Source organism: Chiloscyllium punctatum, chromosome 5 (genome assembly GCF_047496795.1).
Source record: "Chiloscyllium punctatum isolate Juve2018m chromosome 5, sChiPun1.3, whole genome shotgun sequence".
Lineage (NCBI taxonomy): Eukaryota > Metazoa > Chordata > Chondrichthyes > Orectolobiformes > Hemiscylliidae > Chiloscyllium > Chiloscyllium punctatum.
The window spans coordinates 54,083,990-54,102,384 of record NC_092743.1 but is presented as its reverse complement, the minus strand read 5'-3'; positions in this window follow the sequence as shown (position 1 = coordinate 54,102,384).

Below are 18,395 nucleotides of genomic sequence, written 5' to 3'. Positions count from 1 at the left end.
TTCTAGATGAGAGAGGGAGGCAGCACTGATGATATCATCAATATACAGGAGAAAGAGCAATGTGTGGGGACTATAATAAGATTGGAACAAGGATTGTTCCACATACCCTACAAAGAGACAGGCATAACTGGGGCACAAGTATATGCTCATGGCCACCCCTCTGACCTGAAGAAAATGAAAAGAGAAGTTGTTGAGAGTGAGGAAAGCCCAATTAGGCAGAGGGGGATGTTGGTGGGTGGCGATGGTTCGGGTCCATGAAGAAATGGAGACCCCAGGGACCATCCTGATGGGGGATGGATGTGTAAAGGGATTGAACACCCATGGTATAGAGGGGGCAGCTAGAGCCTGCAAACTGGAAATTCTGAAAGTGGCAGAAAGTGTCAGAGGAATCAGGGATGTAATTGAGCAAGGACTGGACTGGGGAGAAAAGCCTGAGTCAAGTTAGGAAGAGCAAGAGCAGGCAGAAACAATGAGTCAGCCCAGACAGTCCTATTCATGTAAGAGGTAGATGTGAGCTGTGCATGACTATCAGCTTGGAGGCAGTGCCGTGGGGGGAGATTGCCAGATGAACAGAGGTTGGTGACCATGGTTGACACAATGGCCTGATGTTCCAGCCGAAGGTCATGGTCCAAGGGAGATAGGAGAAGGTCACTGAAGCTGGAGCTCAGCCTCTGCAATGTAGAGGCCAGTCTGCCAGACAACTAAAGCACCACCCTTATCAGCAAGTGTAATTATAAAGTCAGGGTTGGATCTGAGAGCATAGAGTGCAGTCAGTTCCTAGGTGGAATGGGTAAGGAGGGCAGACAAATTGATGCTGCCAGACCTACGAAGATTTCCATCAATTTCTGTTTCTGTCTGATTTACAGCATTGTTTTTTTCGGTTTTTATTTAGCATTTAACTCACTGCTACTTCTCTTCTAGGCATGCTCATCTTGACAAAGTTCTGCTCTTCTCTCTGACAGGATTTCCATTCCAATCTATTTTCTTGTCCACCAACATTAATTTTACTGACACTCCATTTCACCCGGCAATCTCCCTGGTCTGAGAAATGGAGATGTTAATCAATTTCGCTTCCAATTTCCACCCAGCCCTCACTTTCACCTGGTCCATCCCTGACTCCTTCCCTTCCTTTCCTCAACTTTTCTGTTGCTATTTCTGGGGCTAGACTGGACACCCATATCTACTATAAACCCACCTACTCCCACATTTGCCATCACCGTACATCCTCACACCCTGCTTCCTGTAAAGACTCCATTCCATTCTCCCAGCTCCTTCGTCTCCATCACATTTATTCCAATGATGCCAATTTCGACTAAGGAGCCTCCAAAATGTCCACCTTGTTCCTCAACTGAGGACTCCCCAGCACAGTTATTAACAGGGCCCTCAACTGGGTCCGACCCATCTCCTGCGCTTTGACCCTCACCCCTCTCTTCTGTCCCTCAATAGTGATAGGGTTCCCCCTGTCCTTACCTACCATCCCACCAGCTTTCACATCCAGAGGACCATTAGCCACCATTTCTGCCATCTCCAGTGAAGTGCCACCACCAGAGAGATATTCCTCTCCCCTCCTTTGTCACATTGTGCTTGGAGCATTCTCTCTTGGATACCCTGATCCACTCTTCCTTCACCTTAACATCCCACCCCCACAGCCCCACTGCACCTTCCCCCGCAACCATCGAAGGTGTAACACCTGCCCATTTACCTCCTCCCTCCTCAACACCCAAGGACCCAGACATACCTTCCAGTTGAAGTAGCACTTTACTTGCACTTCACTCAATCTAGTCTGCCGCATTCATTGCTCACGATGTAGTCTCCTCTATTTTGGGAAACAAAGTGTAGACTAGGTGATCATTTTGCAGAGCACATGCTTTCTATTTGCAAAAAAGACCCTGAGCATTTAGTTACCTGCCACTTTAACACAGCACCCTGTTCCCTGGCCAAACATCTCTGTCTCAGGCTTGCTGCTCTGCTCCAGCGAAGCTCAGTGCAAACTGGAAGAGCAGCACTTCATTTTCCACTTGGGAACCCTGCAGCCTTCCAGACTCAATATCCAGTTCAATAACTTTAGGGTTTGAGCTCTCCCATGTACTGACCCCAACTCCCATAACCAGGCCTTGTTATCATGCAGTATGCTATTACACGCTGCCTATTGTTAGCCACTAACTGTCTCCATTAACACCTATCCACCCTCCTAGCCAGGTCGCTATCCACACCTTTGTCTGTCTAACTGCTCTTCTCTCTTGGGGCTCGATCCCCACCTGTCATCTGCTCCTTAGTCCCTCCCCCCACCCTGTCTTCTGCAAATAAACTGATGTTTTCCTAGCTAGCATTAGTTCTGAGGAAGGGTCACTCGACACAAAACATTAGCTTTGATTTCTCTCCACAGATTCTGCCAGACCTGCTGAGCATTTTCAAGAATTTTTAATTTTTGTCTCTGATTTACAGCGTGTGCAGTTCTTTCGGCTTTTTTATTTGGTTGGGCTTTCAAAGTTCATTTCAAACTTTTTAGAGTTACACTCATCCACCAAAATTGGTATTCCATTACGCTTCAGGCTTGTGCCTTTTTGATGGTGCACACGTTTTGGAGAGTCAGGATGTAAATTACTAACTGCAGGATTCCTTGCTTCTGACCGGGCAGGTGGCATGATGACTCAGTGGTTAGCACTGCTGCTGTATCACAGTGCCAGGGACCCGGGTTTGATTCCAAGCTCAGGCAACTATGTGGAGTTTGCACATTCTCTCCGTGTCTACATCAGTTTCCTCCCGCTATCCAAAGATGTGCATTAGGTGATTTAGCCATGCTTAATTGTCCATAGTGTTCAGGGATGCTTAGGGTATGTGCATTAGTCAGCGATAAATATAGAGTAGGGGGAATGGCTCTGGGTGGGTTACTCTTCAAAGAGTCAGTGTGGACTTGTTGGGCCGAAGGGCCTGTTTCCATACTGTAGGACTTCTATGGAATTCTATGACTGCTGCTGTAATTATCATATTTTGGTGGTTCATTCTGTAACCTTTCTGGTCTGGATATAAGATTAAATGTTGACAATTTAACCTGTGCACACATTATCAGAACTACTGACAGGCCCAAGACCACACCACAACTTAAGAAAAAGGTATACAGGATTTAAAGGGATATGAAACAGTGCAAGCGAATTCAAGGAACAGGAAGTGGAGCGAAATCAAGAATATATCAGACACCATCAACTTTCTAAGATTCAATAATATTAAATACCACATGATAGGTTAATATTCAATGTTTTTAAATCATTTAATGCAAGAATTAATCATTCCAAATGTGCAGTTAAAACCTTGCAAACAGAAACAATGTCCAGCTTTATTACACAAATGTAACTATTGTAGGAAAATGAGGTATTTCCAGAAAATGAGCAAAACTAAAAAGTAATGTTTGAACTACTTACATGCACAAGGACGACATCACTTTTGAGGATCTGTAAACACGAAGCATCTTTTGAAAAGAACTCAAGACTATCAAGAAGCGCCCTCATTGGAACATTTATCTTTAAATGATGATAAACCATGCATAAAAAGTCTAACTCAACAGATAGGAGAAAGTGAGGACTGCAGATGCTGGAGATCAGAGTCGAGAGTGTGGTCCTGGAGAAACACAGCAGGTCAGGCAGCATCCGAGAAGCAGGAGAATCGACATTTTGGGCATAAGCCCTTCATCAGGATTCCTGATGAAAGGCTTATGTCCAAAACATCGAATCTCCTGCTCCTCGGATGCTGCCTGATCTGCTGTGCTTTTCCAGCATCACACTCTCGACTCTAACTCAACAGATGACTCGTCTGAATCAAATATGATATAGGTCATTGAGATCAGTGGTTATCCAACTAATTAAAAACATGACATTGTGGGGAGTGTTAACGTATCATCTAAAATCACCCCTTGCTTGAAGACTATGAAACAACAACTTTCTGACAGATAACTGAATGACATTGGTAGAATATCACTCAAAATCAAAGGAACATTAGGGATGTTCGTAAATGCAAAACAAAATCTATATCAACAATCTCATTTTTAATCAGACAAACATACCCTTAAAAATCTAGTTTGTTGAAGAACCTCAACCAACTCAAAAACCTAATTCCAAAGTCAATGTAGCTTTATTCCAAAAGAGGAAGATTTCTTCGAACCCAAAATTATGTTCACTAATCCAAAGAGAAAATGTACGCTGCTCAAGGTTATTTACGTTAGTATTTATCAACTCCTCACAACAAAGAGATCAGAAGATACCATGGAAATCACAGATCTGTCGGAATAATTCAATTGCTTTCTAACTGCAAATGAACCTTCAAAATTTGATCATCAGATGGTCTTGACACCACAACCACCAGAAGTTAGTAATGGACTGTTGATGCTGTCAATATAGCTGTTTCAATGAAGCAGAACCAAAACAGCACAGTCAGCTATCCTGTCAATGGAATCTAACAATGTGACAGTGTTATCTAAAATAACACGCACAAGAATGGAAGGATCATGGTAAGTCTATCTTATGACAGCATCAAAGAGAGATTAATTCTTGCACACAACTATCTTTTCTGACACTGTCTGAGGAAACTGAAGATTCTCAAGGGAAGACAAACTATCAACAGCAACATCAACACCAGAAGATGTCCTCTGCAAAGGGCATTTTGGAAATCAAGATTCAGCAAAACTTTATTACACTGTACCTGAAATTTCATCCTGAAACTGTGATTTCCAAGCGAACCAAATTGTCAGCCATTTATCAAGTCAGAAACTTGGTGGAAGGTAAGGACATGATACAACTAATTATATATTTGAAATAATTGCTTAAACAGAAAAAAAAGGTTGAAGGAAGATATTGTTGAAATACTGTAAGATTGATTTCAAGTTTGCTGTTGTGTACATGAATAATGTGGTAAATATTGCCAGTGAGTCGTAGACACATAGAGCAAAGTAGAATTTGAAGATTCAGTGAAAATAGATGCTTGGCTAAAAAACAACTAGAACTGGATACTGAATATTTCTGGCTACAAGGTGTTCAGGAAACAAAGGGAAGGAATAAAAGAAGGAAGAGCTATAATACTGGTTGAGAATATTATACTGTTGGAGACAGACGATATCGTGGTGCAGAATCAACATAGTTAGAGTGGAAAACGACAATGTACAATCTCTAAAAAACAATTAATTGGATGAGAGCCAATTTCAATTGGGTGAAAACAGACATGTCCGTAATCAATCAAAATTCAAAATTTCACAGCCAAAACTGTTCTGCAGCAAAGAAGTCTGAAATCACAGGAAAAACTCAGCAGGTCCAGCAGCATCTGTGAGCAGAAAGCAGAGTTAATGTGCCAGATCCAGACACCCTGCTTCAGAACTGGTTTTAGCTGGTGTACTGACCTCTACGTTTAAGAGGCTGAGCGCCAGGTCTCGGACACATCCTCCTCTTGCCCCCTGGACCATGACCACCATTGAACACCAGGCTATTGTGTCCACCATGATCACTAACCTCAATTCATCTGGTGATCCCTGCCCCCATCCCCCAGAACCGCCTCCAAGCTCATAGTCTCCCAACCTCTCACAGCTCACTTCCATCTCCTGCCCGAACAAACCCATTGTTTCTGCTTGCTCCTACCCCACAGGACCCATCTCTTCCAACCTCAACTCAGTTGTGTGTCCCCTTATCCAGTCCCTTCCCAGTTACGTCTGCGATACCTCTGAAGTTTTATATCCAATTCAGAATTTCCAGTTTGTGGGCTGCAGCTGCCTCCTCTTCACCATAGACATGCAATCCCATTACACATACTTCCCCCATCAGGATGACCTCAGTGCCCTCTGCTTTTTCCTGGAAAAAAGGCCTGGACCATCCTCATCCACCACTACCCTCCTCTGCCTGCCTGAGCTCTTTATCACTCTGAATGACTTATAGAGTCATAGAGATGTACAGCATGGAAACAGACCCTTCGCTTCAACCCGTCCAAGCCAACCAGATGTCCCAAACCATAACTCCTCTCACTTTCTTCAGTTCAGAGGCATGGCCATAGGTACACACACAGGCTCCAGTTATGCCTGCCTTTTGTGGGGTATATGGAACATTCCTTGGTCCAGTCCTACTCTGGCCCCCACCCACAGCTCTTTCTCCCTCCATTGATGACATCATCAGTGCTGCTTCTCTCTCTCTATATGGAATTGGAAAAAATTATCACTTTTGTTTCCAATTTCCACCCTGGTCTGACCTTTACCTGGTCTTTCTCTAAGTTCACCCTTCTCCTCCTCAACATCTCTGTTTCCACTTCTGGGATAGGCTGGCCACTGATATCCACTATAAATCCACTGACTCCCACAGTTAACTTTACTATGCATCCTCACACCCTGGTTCCTGTAAAGACTCTTTTCAAGTTTCTCCATCTCCTTTGAATCTATTCTGAAGGGGACGTCCTCAACTGAGGATTCCCTAGTACTGCTGTTGACAGGACCTTCAGCCAGGTCTGACACATCTCCTGCACTTCCACCCCCAGCTCCTCTCTTCCCTTCCACAACAGCAATAGGTTCCCCCTTGTCCTTACCTACCATCCCACCAGCATCCACATCCAGAGGATCACTAGCCACCATTTCCAGCCACCTCCAAGGGGATGTCATCATTGGACACATATTCCCCTCCCTTTCCCTGTTAGCTTTCTGCAGGGATTGCTCTGCCTGAGGCATTCTTCCATTCCTGACTTCACCCATGGCACCTTCCCACGCCGTCACAGAAGATGTACCTCCTGCTCACTTACTTCCTCCCTCCTCAGTATCCAAGGTCCCAACCACTCCTGGCAGGTGAAGCAGCAATTAATCTGTGCTTCATTTAATCTAGTCTACTGTATTTTCGGCTCACAGTGTGAATTCCACTCCACTGGGGAGTCAAAACACAAACTGGTGACCGCTTTGCAGAACACCTACATTCTGTCTGCAAAAATAGGGCTGAGCTTCCAATTGTCTGCCACTTCAACACAGCACTGTATTCCCTGGTCAACATCTCTGTCTCAGGCTTGCTGCAAAGCTCCAGTGAAGCTCAGCACAAACTGGATGAAGAGCATCTTATTTTCTGCTTGGAGACTCTGCAGTCTTCAGTATTCAAGATTGAATTCAATTATTTCGGGGCCTGAGCTCCCACTCATCCTAAATCCCACACACTTCGTCATTATACAGACTGCCAGCACAAACAATCCATTGTCAGGTACTAACAGTCCCCATTAACCGCCATCAATTCTTAAAGGCTGACCTTTACCCATTCTTTTGTCCAAGCGACTGTTTTTCTCTTTCTCTGGGCTCCAGCACCACCTATTGTTAAGTCCTTCCCTCCTGCCCCTTCCCCACCCCATCTTCAGCATATACCAATCTTTTCCCAGCTAAAATTAGTTCTGAACAAAGATCACTTGATTCAAAACATTGTCTCTACTTTGTCTCCACAGATGTTGCCAGACCTGCTAAGCTTTTACAGCTATTTTTGTTTTTGTGTCTGATTTCTAGCATCTGCAGTTCTTTGGTTTTCCAGTAATGCAACAATAGGTTGTGTTTTTGAACATTTAAAGAAGAAAAGGTTTGTGTTTAAGAGTGGCACATTCTCAAAGGGGGAAATGTAGGAAAACCATAAAACCAAACCCTAGAGATTCCTCAGTGTCTAAAGAGCTATAAAATAAGATGAAGCAGAAAAAAGGACGTGCATAAAGTAATGAAAGTGATAATACAGTGGAAATGAGCTTGATTTGATAAAGTTCAGAGGTTCAGTGACAAAGAGCGTAAAAGCAAAGGGAGTGATCAGTGCAAAAGGAAGAAGTGAAAGGAAAAGTACTGCAAGTCTCATGCTTGCTTTGGAAGGGCAGTCGATATAAAGGTGAATGGATAAGGAATGCTAAGTAGGAAAAGGATGGTGGTAACACATTGCAATTGTGGAAATAATAGAGAAAGATGCAGTCAACGTGGATGTTACTGAGGGGTGTACGTTGAGAGCAAGGAGAATGCTATCATGCCTCTGGAAGAGTGGAGATGAGCTAAGAACATGGGTAAAGTAAATGGGGATGGATATGGTGCAGGACGTTCTCGAAAGCAGAGTGTTTGATTCAGGAAAAGAACAACACGTTGGAAGCCCTGGTATGAATGGATGTTTGTTGGAATAGATGTGACTGAAATGGAGAAACTGGGAGAAAAGAATGGAGTCCTTACAGGGAGAAGTTAGGAAGAAGTCTACTCAATGTAGTTTTGGACTAAATGGAGTTATAATTCAAGCCATGTGCTTTTTTTGAATGACCAGAGAGCTTAAAAGACTATAGTTCATCATTGCTTTCTCCATGGTGATACCTAGTGTGATCAGAGTTCACTTGCTAACCAACAACCAGAAAATGCCAGGACTATCATGTTTGGTGGCACTGCAGAGCATGAGTCTGACCCTAAGAATTGTTAATGGAGACTATTCCACAGAAGCCACACTGGCGACAGGACAATATCCTTGAGAGGCTCATTAAAGTCACAGGCCTGGATATTACATGCGCCCCAAATATGCAGGAGGTCATGTAGGAGAAGGAGGGTGCCCAACCCATTAACTTTCTGCCCAATTTGAGCTCACCTATATAAGTTGGAGCAGATGGGTACCAAATTCAGCAGCCTACTCACCATATGTAAACAAACAGTTATAAATAAATTGAGTTGGTTGAAAACTCAATTGATTCCAATATTACACTATCCATATGTCATTTGGTGCAGACACGTAGTTGGGAGGGATCAGCAAGACTTACAAGTTTTTAAAAGTGTGGGAAGGAGGGAGGTATTATTTTCTAACTCTTTGCACATCTGACGCACCCCCTTGCTTCAACCCCTAATGGACCTTAAAACTGCTAGACACTCTGTTGATACCTGCAGCACAGGTTTGTTAAGTTGATTCTGAGTTAAGAAGCTGGGCTTATGAGGAGATATTGAGTAGACTGGGAGCATACTCATTTCAATTTAGAAGAATGAGGGGCAATCTTATCAAAACAATATAAAATTATGAAGGGAATAGATAAAATAAAAAGAGGGAAGTCATTTCCACTGGCGGGTGAAACCAGAACTAGGGGGCACGGTCTCAAAATGTGGGGGAACAGATTTAGGACTGAGTTGAGGAGAAAATTCTTCACCCAAAGGGTTGTGAATCTATGAAATTCCCTGCTCAGTGAAGCAGTTGAGGCTGCCTCATTGAAGGTTTTTAAGGTAAAGATAGATTTTTGAACAGTGAAGGAATAAGGGGTTATGGTGAGCAGGCGAGTGAGTGGAACTGAAAACCTCTGTGAAAACATCAGCCATGATCTTACTGAATAGTGGAGCGGGCACGAGGGGCCAGGTGGCCTACTCCTGCTCCTGTATTATGTTCTTATGGGCCATCTACTAAATTTAGGAATGTTGACATGGATTTGTGAATAAAGAGACTGTGATATTTCTCGGCGTTTGTTTGTTAATTGAGAGAAAGAAAACAGTTTCTCCAGCACAGGTGTCTTATTGTTTATCTACCAATTCTAGAAGAATTCTAGCATTATTCTGAAAATTATAATTTAAGGCCCCATTTCTTCCAGTCCTGAATGTAATTTGACATTTGTCTAGTTCATTGCATAAATGAACTAGACTAAGCTTTCTTAATCATGCTGAGTTTCAGCTACAACATTTCTCCCTGCAGTTCATCCTGCTTTGTTGTCATCAGATCATTTGACAGGATTAAATTTATTTTCAAAATATTGCTCGTTGATGGAGATCAAAAATGACAGAAGGCCGATCATTAACATTTATGGAAATCCATTCTGTACCTCACTCCATTTGAATGTTGGTCTCTCTTTTAGGGGTCACTTTCTGGTCCATAATCAATTTCTGTTCAACTTTGCGTTTATTAAAAACAGATTTAAACTGTATGGTGTACTGCCTGAAAAAGCTTGCAATGTCCAATTTTAAGCTTTTCACTGTAAGGTTTTGCAATCTATTAAAATATTATTTTCTGTTGTATTACTTCTATCCTTTGGATAAATGTGTTTGAGATATGTAAAAAAAAAGTGTCAAGTTTGATTTATGATAGTTTTCCAAATCAACCCATTTAAACCTACAGAACATGCACTAGCTTAAAATGGATTGTGTGCAGTTATGCAAAAACTGGCAATTGGGTCATTGCATAAATAATAATTCAAACATTTGGTGAATATTTTGCTGCAAGATTTCTATTAATTTTAGGAACAAAGAGCACATTAAAAGCACTGCTATAACAAAGCTGCTCCATATTGTCAAATATTCGACACAAAATTGTCTAAATCACTTCATTTCTACTTAACGACAGTCTAAGCCAAACTTGTTTGCACTTAAAAGATGCACAAAATCAAGTTTGAATGCAAAAGTGAAGTACTGCAGAAGCTGAAATCTGAAAATAAAAAAACCCATAAAATGCTATAAGTATACAGCAGATCTGATAGCATCTGCAGAGAGAAACAGAGTGAGCTTTATAGGCCATAACAACATGAGAAGAAAGGAAATACAGAAAAGTAATATGCCTTGAACAAGTAGGAGATAGTGGCGGCATGGAGTATGGCAAGAGGGTGGTAGGTGGAGAACAAAAAGTCAGGGTGATAGTGTCAAAGACAGTGAAAATTAAGTGACGAAAGCTGTCATCGTATAATATGATGGGTACAGTAAATGAGCAAATAAAAGTGTCCAGAAGAGTATGAATAACAGCACAGAAGATGTCTAAATGCAACATGAAGGAACAAAGATACAACCAACACAAAACTGAACCGGCCAAAACACAAAATGAAAGAGAAGCAAGGACCATAATCAAAAGTTATTAAACTCATTGTTGAAACTAGAAAAATGTAGAGTGCTAAGTTGAAAGATGAAGTGTTGTTCATTGAGTTTCCCTTAAACTTCATTGGTAAGTGTAGTAGAGAGATAGGTGAGTATGGGAGCAAGGTGAAGAACTGAAATAATAACCAACAAGAAGCTCAAGAGTCATGGAGCTGAAAATTAACTTCAGTTCAATTTTGGGAAGTTTCATGAGAAGTTTCTGTCTGTGTGCTGCGGAGAGTTTCATCATGCTTTTCTCCACTACACACCTCAATATGTATCTACCATGACTCTTTGACACACTGCTCACATTATTGTATGCTCACCAATAGCAGAAATACTTACCACTATCAGGACCTCTTGGGATTCCTGATGCTGGCACCATTTTTAAAGCTCAGACATGCAGCAGGTCAAGCAATACCAACTAGGAGCTGTCCTCCACAATGCACATCAGGAAGGTGAACAAAAAAGAAACACTCTTGAGGGCACATAGGCTGTATGGGCAATACTACATTTTAAATTCAAGTGCACACTCTTAAGTGTTTTGCTATTTTACATCATCAGCAATCTGATTGGCAGTTATCACTACTACTGCTTTAAGAACCAAGCTACACAGGTCACCTTTCCTCAGTATTATCCCACCTAAAGAAGTGTGGCTCTTTCCATGTTGCCCAGTGTAGCCTAACATCTTCTCATTATGCAATGCAACGCATATAACATGGATGGCATGGTGCCGTCACTTCCTGGTCCATCTGCCTGTTTTCTTATTTTCAGGCAGATTCATAAAGGTTTTTAGAGCACTGCACTTTTCAATAGTTTTGCTAGGATGTTGTCAGGGCCCATAACCTTTACAGTATCCAGTGCCTTCAGCTATTTCTTGAAATCATGTGGAGTGAATCAAATTGGCAGAAGCCTGGCATCTGTGATGCTGGAGACTTCTGGAGGAGGCAGAGATGGATTAACTACTTGGCACTTCTGGCTGAAGATGATTACAAATGCTTCAGCTTTATCTATTATTTTAAATAGCATGTACTTTTTCACTTGTTTTGTATACTGAATTTTTCTCTTTATAATCAAATTTTTCTTCTTAGTCTACATTATTTATATGGCAGACATTATTCACTGTGACAGCTGATAGGTAGCTGAACAGAAATCCTTGATCTAGCTGCTGGCAAACTGTGTGGAGCAACATAGTTACTGACTAGTGATTCACATGCCTAGAAAAAGCTAATGTCAGTAATGATGGTCATGAGCCTTAAAGTAACTTGATAGTGCAGAATCTGAATATTACTGAAAAAGAAACACATGATGCTCAAGCTTTCTGGCTTCCATTCATCAGGACAAATGCAAGAATGCCAAATTTTAAAAGTTATGCAACAAGAGAGAAAGGTGCTGATTGGTGGCAATTTGCCCCAGATTGGCTAAGATGCTGCTGTGGAGAAAGTAACAGGGAATTATTTGCTCTCTTTGCTTCGGGTAATTCAGAAACATATAAGATTTAAATCTATTTTCTTTCTGCAAAGAACGGATCCCTGCAAACATATGTCTTCTGTGATACCCACTTACCCATGAAATCTCTGCTCACATCACTTAACTTTACCCTGGGCACTCTGAGACTACAGGATGTTTTAGAACCAGCAACAGTGGTCTCCTTTGTGAAACTAAAGAGCAATCATTATTTGGCTAACCACACACACTGGATCTCTGTTCCCAGAGGCTTCATTCCAGGGGATCATCTCCCTGTTCTGTTGGTCAGCAAAGCCTCCCTGAAATAGGCAATGTGAGTTTCTCCATAGCTGTCCAATTGGCAGGCAAGATCAATAATGTTTCAAGATGATTCTGCCCATTAACATCATCAGGTTGCTAACTATAACTGTGCGCAGCAGCTCTTGTATTGTATAATGGTGCTGAAGAGGTTAATGTTCATGTTATGTTGACTCCACCCATTCCACTAATGCCATATGCAGTCTCTGGGTGAAGAAATGAAATTCTATTCTATCTTTCATTCGAGCAGATGTACCTGTACCAGCTTCTTATGGTTCTTGCATTCATTAATGATCAAATGAAGTTGTATTTATTGCTATTTTGTAATAAATCTTGTTACCTAACAGCATGCCTCTTCTATAGATATATGATGATATATCTTCTAATACCTATTACTAGGTAGTCTCAAGACCAAGTAGAGACAAAGAAGCAAGCTTCCCGTTGCCGCCTACTTTAACACACCATCATGTTCCCTATCCAACATTTCTGTCCTGGATTTCCTGTAAGGCTCCAGCAAAGCTCAGCACACGCTGGAAGAACAGCATCTTATTTTTCACTTGAGGATCCTGCACCCTCGATATTGCGTTCAATAATGTTAGAACATTACCACCTCATTCTCTGTCTCACTCCCACACCCCCCTGTCATGACACAGGCTGTTTTAGCACATTCATTTTCACCCACTCAGAGTCCCCATTATCAACTTTTCTCCTTCCCTATCATCCATCTGTTTTCTGCCTGTCTTACTCTCCCTCTCTCTTGGTATCCACCTAATGGCTTATTCCTTCCCTACTCCTATCCCCACTCCATATAAATGATACCTAGCTACTGTCAGTTCTGAAGAAGGGTCACTGGAAGAAAAATGTTAATTCTGTTTTCTTTCCACATATGTTGCCAGACCTGCTCAGTTTCTCCAGCACTTTCTGCTTTTGCTAAAGAGAAATGAATATTTTTGTAAGTGAATGACCTCAAACAACCCTTAATCAGCACCAGATTCTGGTTTGGGTGACATATCCAACCATGTACCAGGAGTAGCATAGTACTGCAGGGAACATAGAACAGTCACTGTGATATCATCTCGGGAGTGGAGTGCTGGAAAAGCACCGCAGGTCAGGCAGCATCTGAGGAGCAGCAGAATCGGCGTTTTAGGCAAGAAATTCCTGATGAAGGGCTCTTGTCCGAAACGTCGATTCTCATGCTCCTCGGATGCTGCCTGACCTGCTGTGCTTTTCTAACACCAGACTCTCAACTTTGATCTCCATGATCTGCAATCCTCACTTTCTCCATTGTAATGTCATCTATCTGGCAGACCAAACAATCAGTGACAATACTAAGCTTTTAAAAAGCAATGACTATCGTTCGCCTTTTGATTATATTCAAACATGCAGATTAAAGACTTGGACAAGTACACGGGTTTAAGGCAGAAGTTGAAATATCATAAGCAAACTTTGAAAAAATATCTTTATTATTGTAAAGTTCCCTTTTTTTATGAAAGTGGAAAAATGTAACATTCTACAAAAATACAAAGGAGTTTCTTTGGGTCAAAGAGGTATTCTTTAATAATTATGACTTAATAGGCTACAAAAAATCATTTTAGTAGGTGCAATTTTTTTTAACAATCCTACAGTGTGACTTACTGCATAAAAATGAAAGTTCAGGTGAATTCAAGTGATCGCAAAGACTTTCATTTGCAAGTACTTCAATTACACAGTCTATCAAGGTGCTCAGAATTACTAGCTGCAACTTCTGGATTTCCATATTTTACTACACGCATGTGGATGCCCAAAGTTACTGTTAGCTTCAAATGTTATGATAGTAAAACTGACAGTTTCTCCATTATCAAATCTGCAAAACCTGGATTATTATTATTATTATTATTATTTCAATATGAATGTCTAATATTTCCTATACTACTATGGCTTTGCACTATGAAAGCTTGTACTTCCAAATAAACCTGTTGGACTGTAACCTGGTGTTGCGTGATTTTTAGAAGAAAGTGAGGACTGCAGATGCTGGAGATCAGAGCAGAAAATGTGTTGCTGGAAAAGCGCAGCAGGTCAGGTAGCATCCAAGGAGCAGGAGAATCGACGTTTCGGGCATGAGCCCTTCTTCAGCAAGGGCTCATGCCCGAAACATCGATTCTCCTGCTCCTTGGATGCTACCTGACCTGCTGCGCTTTTCCAGCAACACATTTTCAGCTTGCGTGATTTTTAATTTTGTATCCCTATACAAATGCCACATCAGTGTAGGCAAAGAACAAAATCATATGGAACTCTAAACAATAATGCTGTTTCTCTCTTCACAGATATTGGCAGATCTAATGAGTTTCTCTGGCATTTTCTCTGTTTCAGATTTCCAGCAGTATTTTGCTTTTAGTTTTATTAGAAAAAGAGCTAAAGCCTGAAGAAATACCTTTATTATGATTATTTTTGCAGCCAGATTTTGTTTTCACATAAACACTGCTGTTTTTCTGCAATGGTATGCATTAATTTTTGTAGTATTTGCTTAGTGTAAATATTTGTTCCTTAAAACAGATACGTCCAAAATCTCTGCTATACATCCCAATAATGTGAAAGCAGTTCTGAAAACAGTATTCTTATTTAATCATTCCTTAGAGGCAATGAGTCAACACTTAACTTTGGCAAGCAAAGAGTGAGTACTAGTGCATGGAATGATATACATTCTCGAGTTGTAGCTTTTTATTTGTATATAAAAAATGTTCAGCGCATATGTCACATTTGTGTAAAGGACGAGTATATCCAGAAATGTATTTTTAGTTTTGCCTTTTATGGGATGTGGTCAATGCAAGCAAGTCAGCATTTATTGCACATCCCTAATTGACTTTGAGAAGGTAACGATCTGCCTTCTTGAACCATAGTAGATCATTTGATGTTGGTACACACACTGTCATGAGGCAGGGAGTTCCAGGATTTTGACACTGAAAGAAAAATAATATTTTTCCAATTCAGGATGGTGAGTGGCTTGGAAGGACATTAGGAGGTGATGGTTTCCCTTGCATCTGTTGCTCTTGCCTTTCCAGCTGCCAGAGGCCACTTATTTTGTAAGATAGTATTAAAAGAATCTTGGTGAGATGCTGCAGTGCACATTGCTGTAGGTGTGTTGCTGGTGGAGAGACAAACATTGAAGGTGGTGAATGAGGTGCCAATCAAGAGGACTGCTATTTTCCTGGTGGTCTCAAGTTTCTTGAGTGTCGTTGGAATTGTGTTCATCCAGGCATGTGTAGGGTGTCCATCACACTTCTGATCTGTGTTTTATTGACAATGGTTGGTATTTCAAAAACAAGCAAATGTGTTATCTGCCACAGAGTTCCTATCCTCTAATCTGCTCTTACAGTCATAGTGTTTGTGTGAGTGATCCAATTCAGTTTCTGTCAATTGTGATGCCCAATATGCTAATTGTGGAGTATTCAGTGATGTAAGGCCATTAAATCTTAAGGAGAAACGGTTAGATTCTCGTTGTTGGAGATGGTCATTTTTACTCACCACTTATCAGACCAAGCCTGCCTGTTGCTACATTTGGACATGGACTGATTTAATATCTGATGAGTCATGAATAGTGCAGACTATTCTGCACTAATCATCAGTGAACAAATAGTTACAGTAATTGGAATGTGTGATGAACTTCTGGATCAATAGATTGCACTGTATGTGGCAGCATGCCTACCTATCTCCTTGACTGTTTTATGCAGCCCATGCCTTCTACATTGTTCATTGGCTATGCACATCAACAGAGGGCCCAATATGTTAGTGCTTAACTCTATTTAAAGTTTACCTCCCTCTCTTGAAGGGTTAATTCAGGACTGCAGCTCCAAGAACCTGAATGCATTGCTGTAAAGTTTAATGTCCTTAAATGAGTGCTGAAGTTCACTGAATCTACCTAGCAATGTCATTACATGCGAACTGCAACACTGACCTCATTTGCTGCTCAACTAACTATACCACCATCACTCAAACAACAACTAATCTTATTAACTAATCTCATATGAACCTAAGCTTCATTTGCTTTACCTCATTGTTACACTTTTAACACCTTCTGCTCACCTAATGAGCTTGCATAAATTATTTTATTCTTTCTTGGTGAATGGGTGACTTGGGCTAGGCTGGCAGGTGTTGCCCAATTCTAGGTGCCCTTGGGGAGAGCCACTTTCCTGAACCTCTGGAGCTCTGGAATTAATTGCACCCATAATGTTATTATGAAGGAAGTTCCTTCTTTTGACCCAGAAACAAAGTTAGAACGATAATATAGTTCCAAGTCAGAATTGTGTCCAACTTAGAGGGAAACTTGCAGATAATCATGGTTTGATGTGCCTATAGAGAAGCATATGTTTGGAAGTTGTTGTTGAAGTAGGCTTTGGGAGTTGTTGCAGTGCATCATGTAAAAGGTACACATTGCAGCTTCTATTTTGTTGTGTTGTTGCCATAGTCATACCAGAACATAGGGGCTGTTCTCATTTGAGAACATTGGTTCTCATTGGTGATTTAATCTAAGGGCCACCGGACCTCAGATGAGAGATAAGGTTGAGAAGGAGAGTCCTTCATGGTAACCTCAGACCAATATTGGGAATTGAACCCATGCTGTTGGCGTCACACTGCTCTGTAAATGAATGACTCAGCCAATAGAGGTGAAAGGAGATAATGTTTGAGATGGTAGATGATGTGCCAATCAATTGGGCTACTTTGTTGAGCTTCTGGAGTATTGGTGGAGCAGCAGTCATCCAGACAATGTGAGCATTCATCACACTCCTGACTAGCAGACAAGTTTTAAAGGTTTAGGAGATGGGTTACTCAATGCAGAATTTGCAGCATCTGAATTACTCTTACAGCCACCCTATTAATGTGGTTGATCCAGTTAAATTTCTGCTCAAAGGCAATACCCCAGGATATTGATGGTGGGGGATTTGTAGTTTAAGAAGCCTTGCAGCAGTCAATAAATGGGTGTGATGGAGCTTAATTTTCTCCTCTTAGTTCTAATTCTCCGACGCGCTTCAATTCTCTTTTAGCTGGATCCAGCTGGCAGTATGTATCTGAAAGTTAAGTGAATTTTTAAAAGTTTTTGGTTTTGATGTGCTGCAAAGTACAGATCAATGTAATATAGACAGTTATCAAAAATAATAGGTCTTTTTATCTTACACATTGCTACCTCAGCATGAATTTTAACAAGCGAGAAATTGCCTTGAAAAGTGCAGAATAAGCCAATATTCCACATACAATCAGATGTAAAAACACCTCCCAGCTGAATTGCCCTTTGGAACATTTCACTGTAGGTACACCAGTGCTTCTGAAGATGATAATGCTGCACTAGAAATAATTTCTATTGACCCATAGATGCGTAAACTATTCTGCGATGCAATTTGTCTTTAAATGTGAATTTCAGCTCATTCCACATTGCTTAGTCTTACTGAACCACCTAGCTCTTGAAAGTTTAACGCAGATCCTTTGTTAGATTCTATAAATATCCCCTATCTAACGAGTTAAGTACAATAATGAGAAAATGCCTGGAATTTCAATATATGCTGTTAACAGTTAATCTGCTCTCTGTCGATGTTATAGTCATATATAAAAGTAAAGAATACCATTAAAATGCCAACAGTGTGTTATAATGCATTTTTAAAAAATCTGAAGTTCTACATGTAATGATTGTAACAAGGTCAGGCAGGAGACCTCATCGAATATGAGTTTCCTGATTGGGGCTGTTAACATGTTCCAATCAGGGAGCCCAGGCTGACAGATATAAACTGGAGTGTCAGGTCCAGGCAGCGGGCCGTGGAGGGGGACGTTAGGACTGATTGCCTGCTCCTCT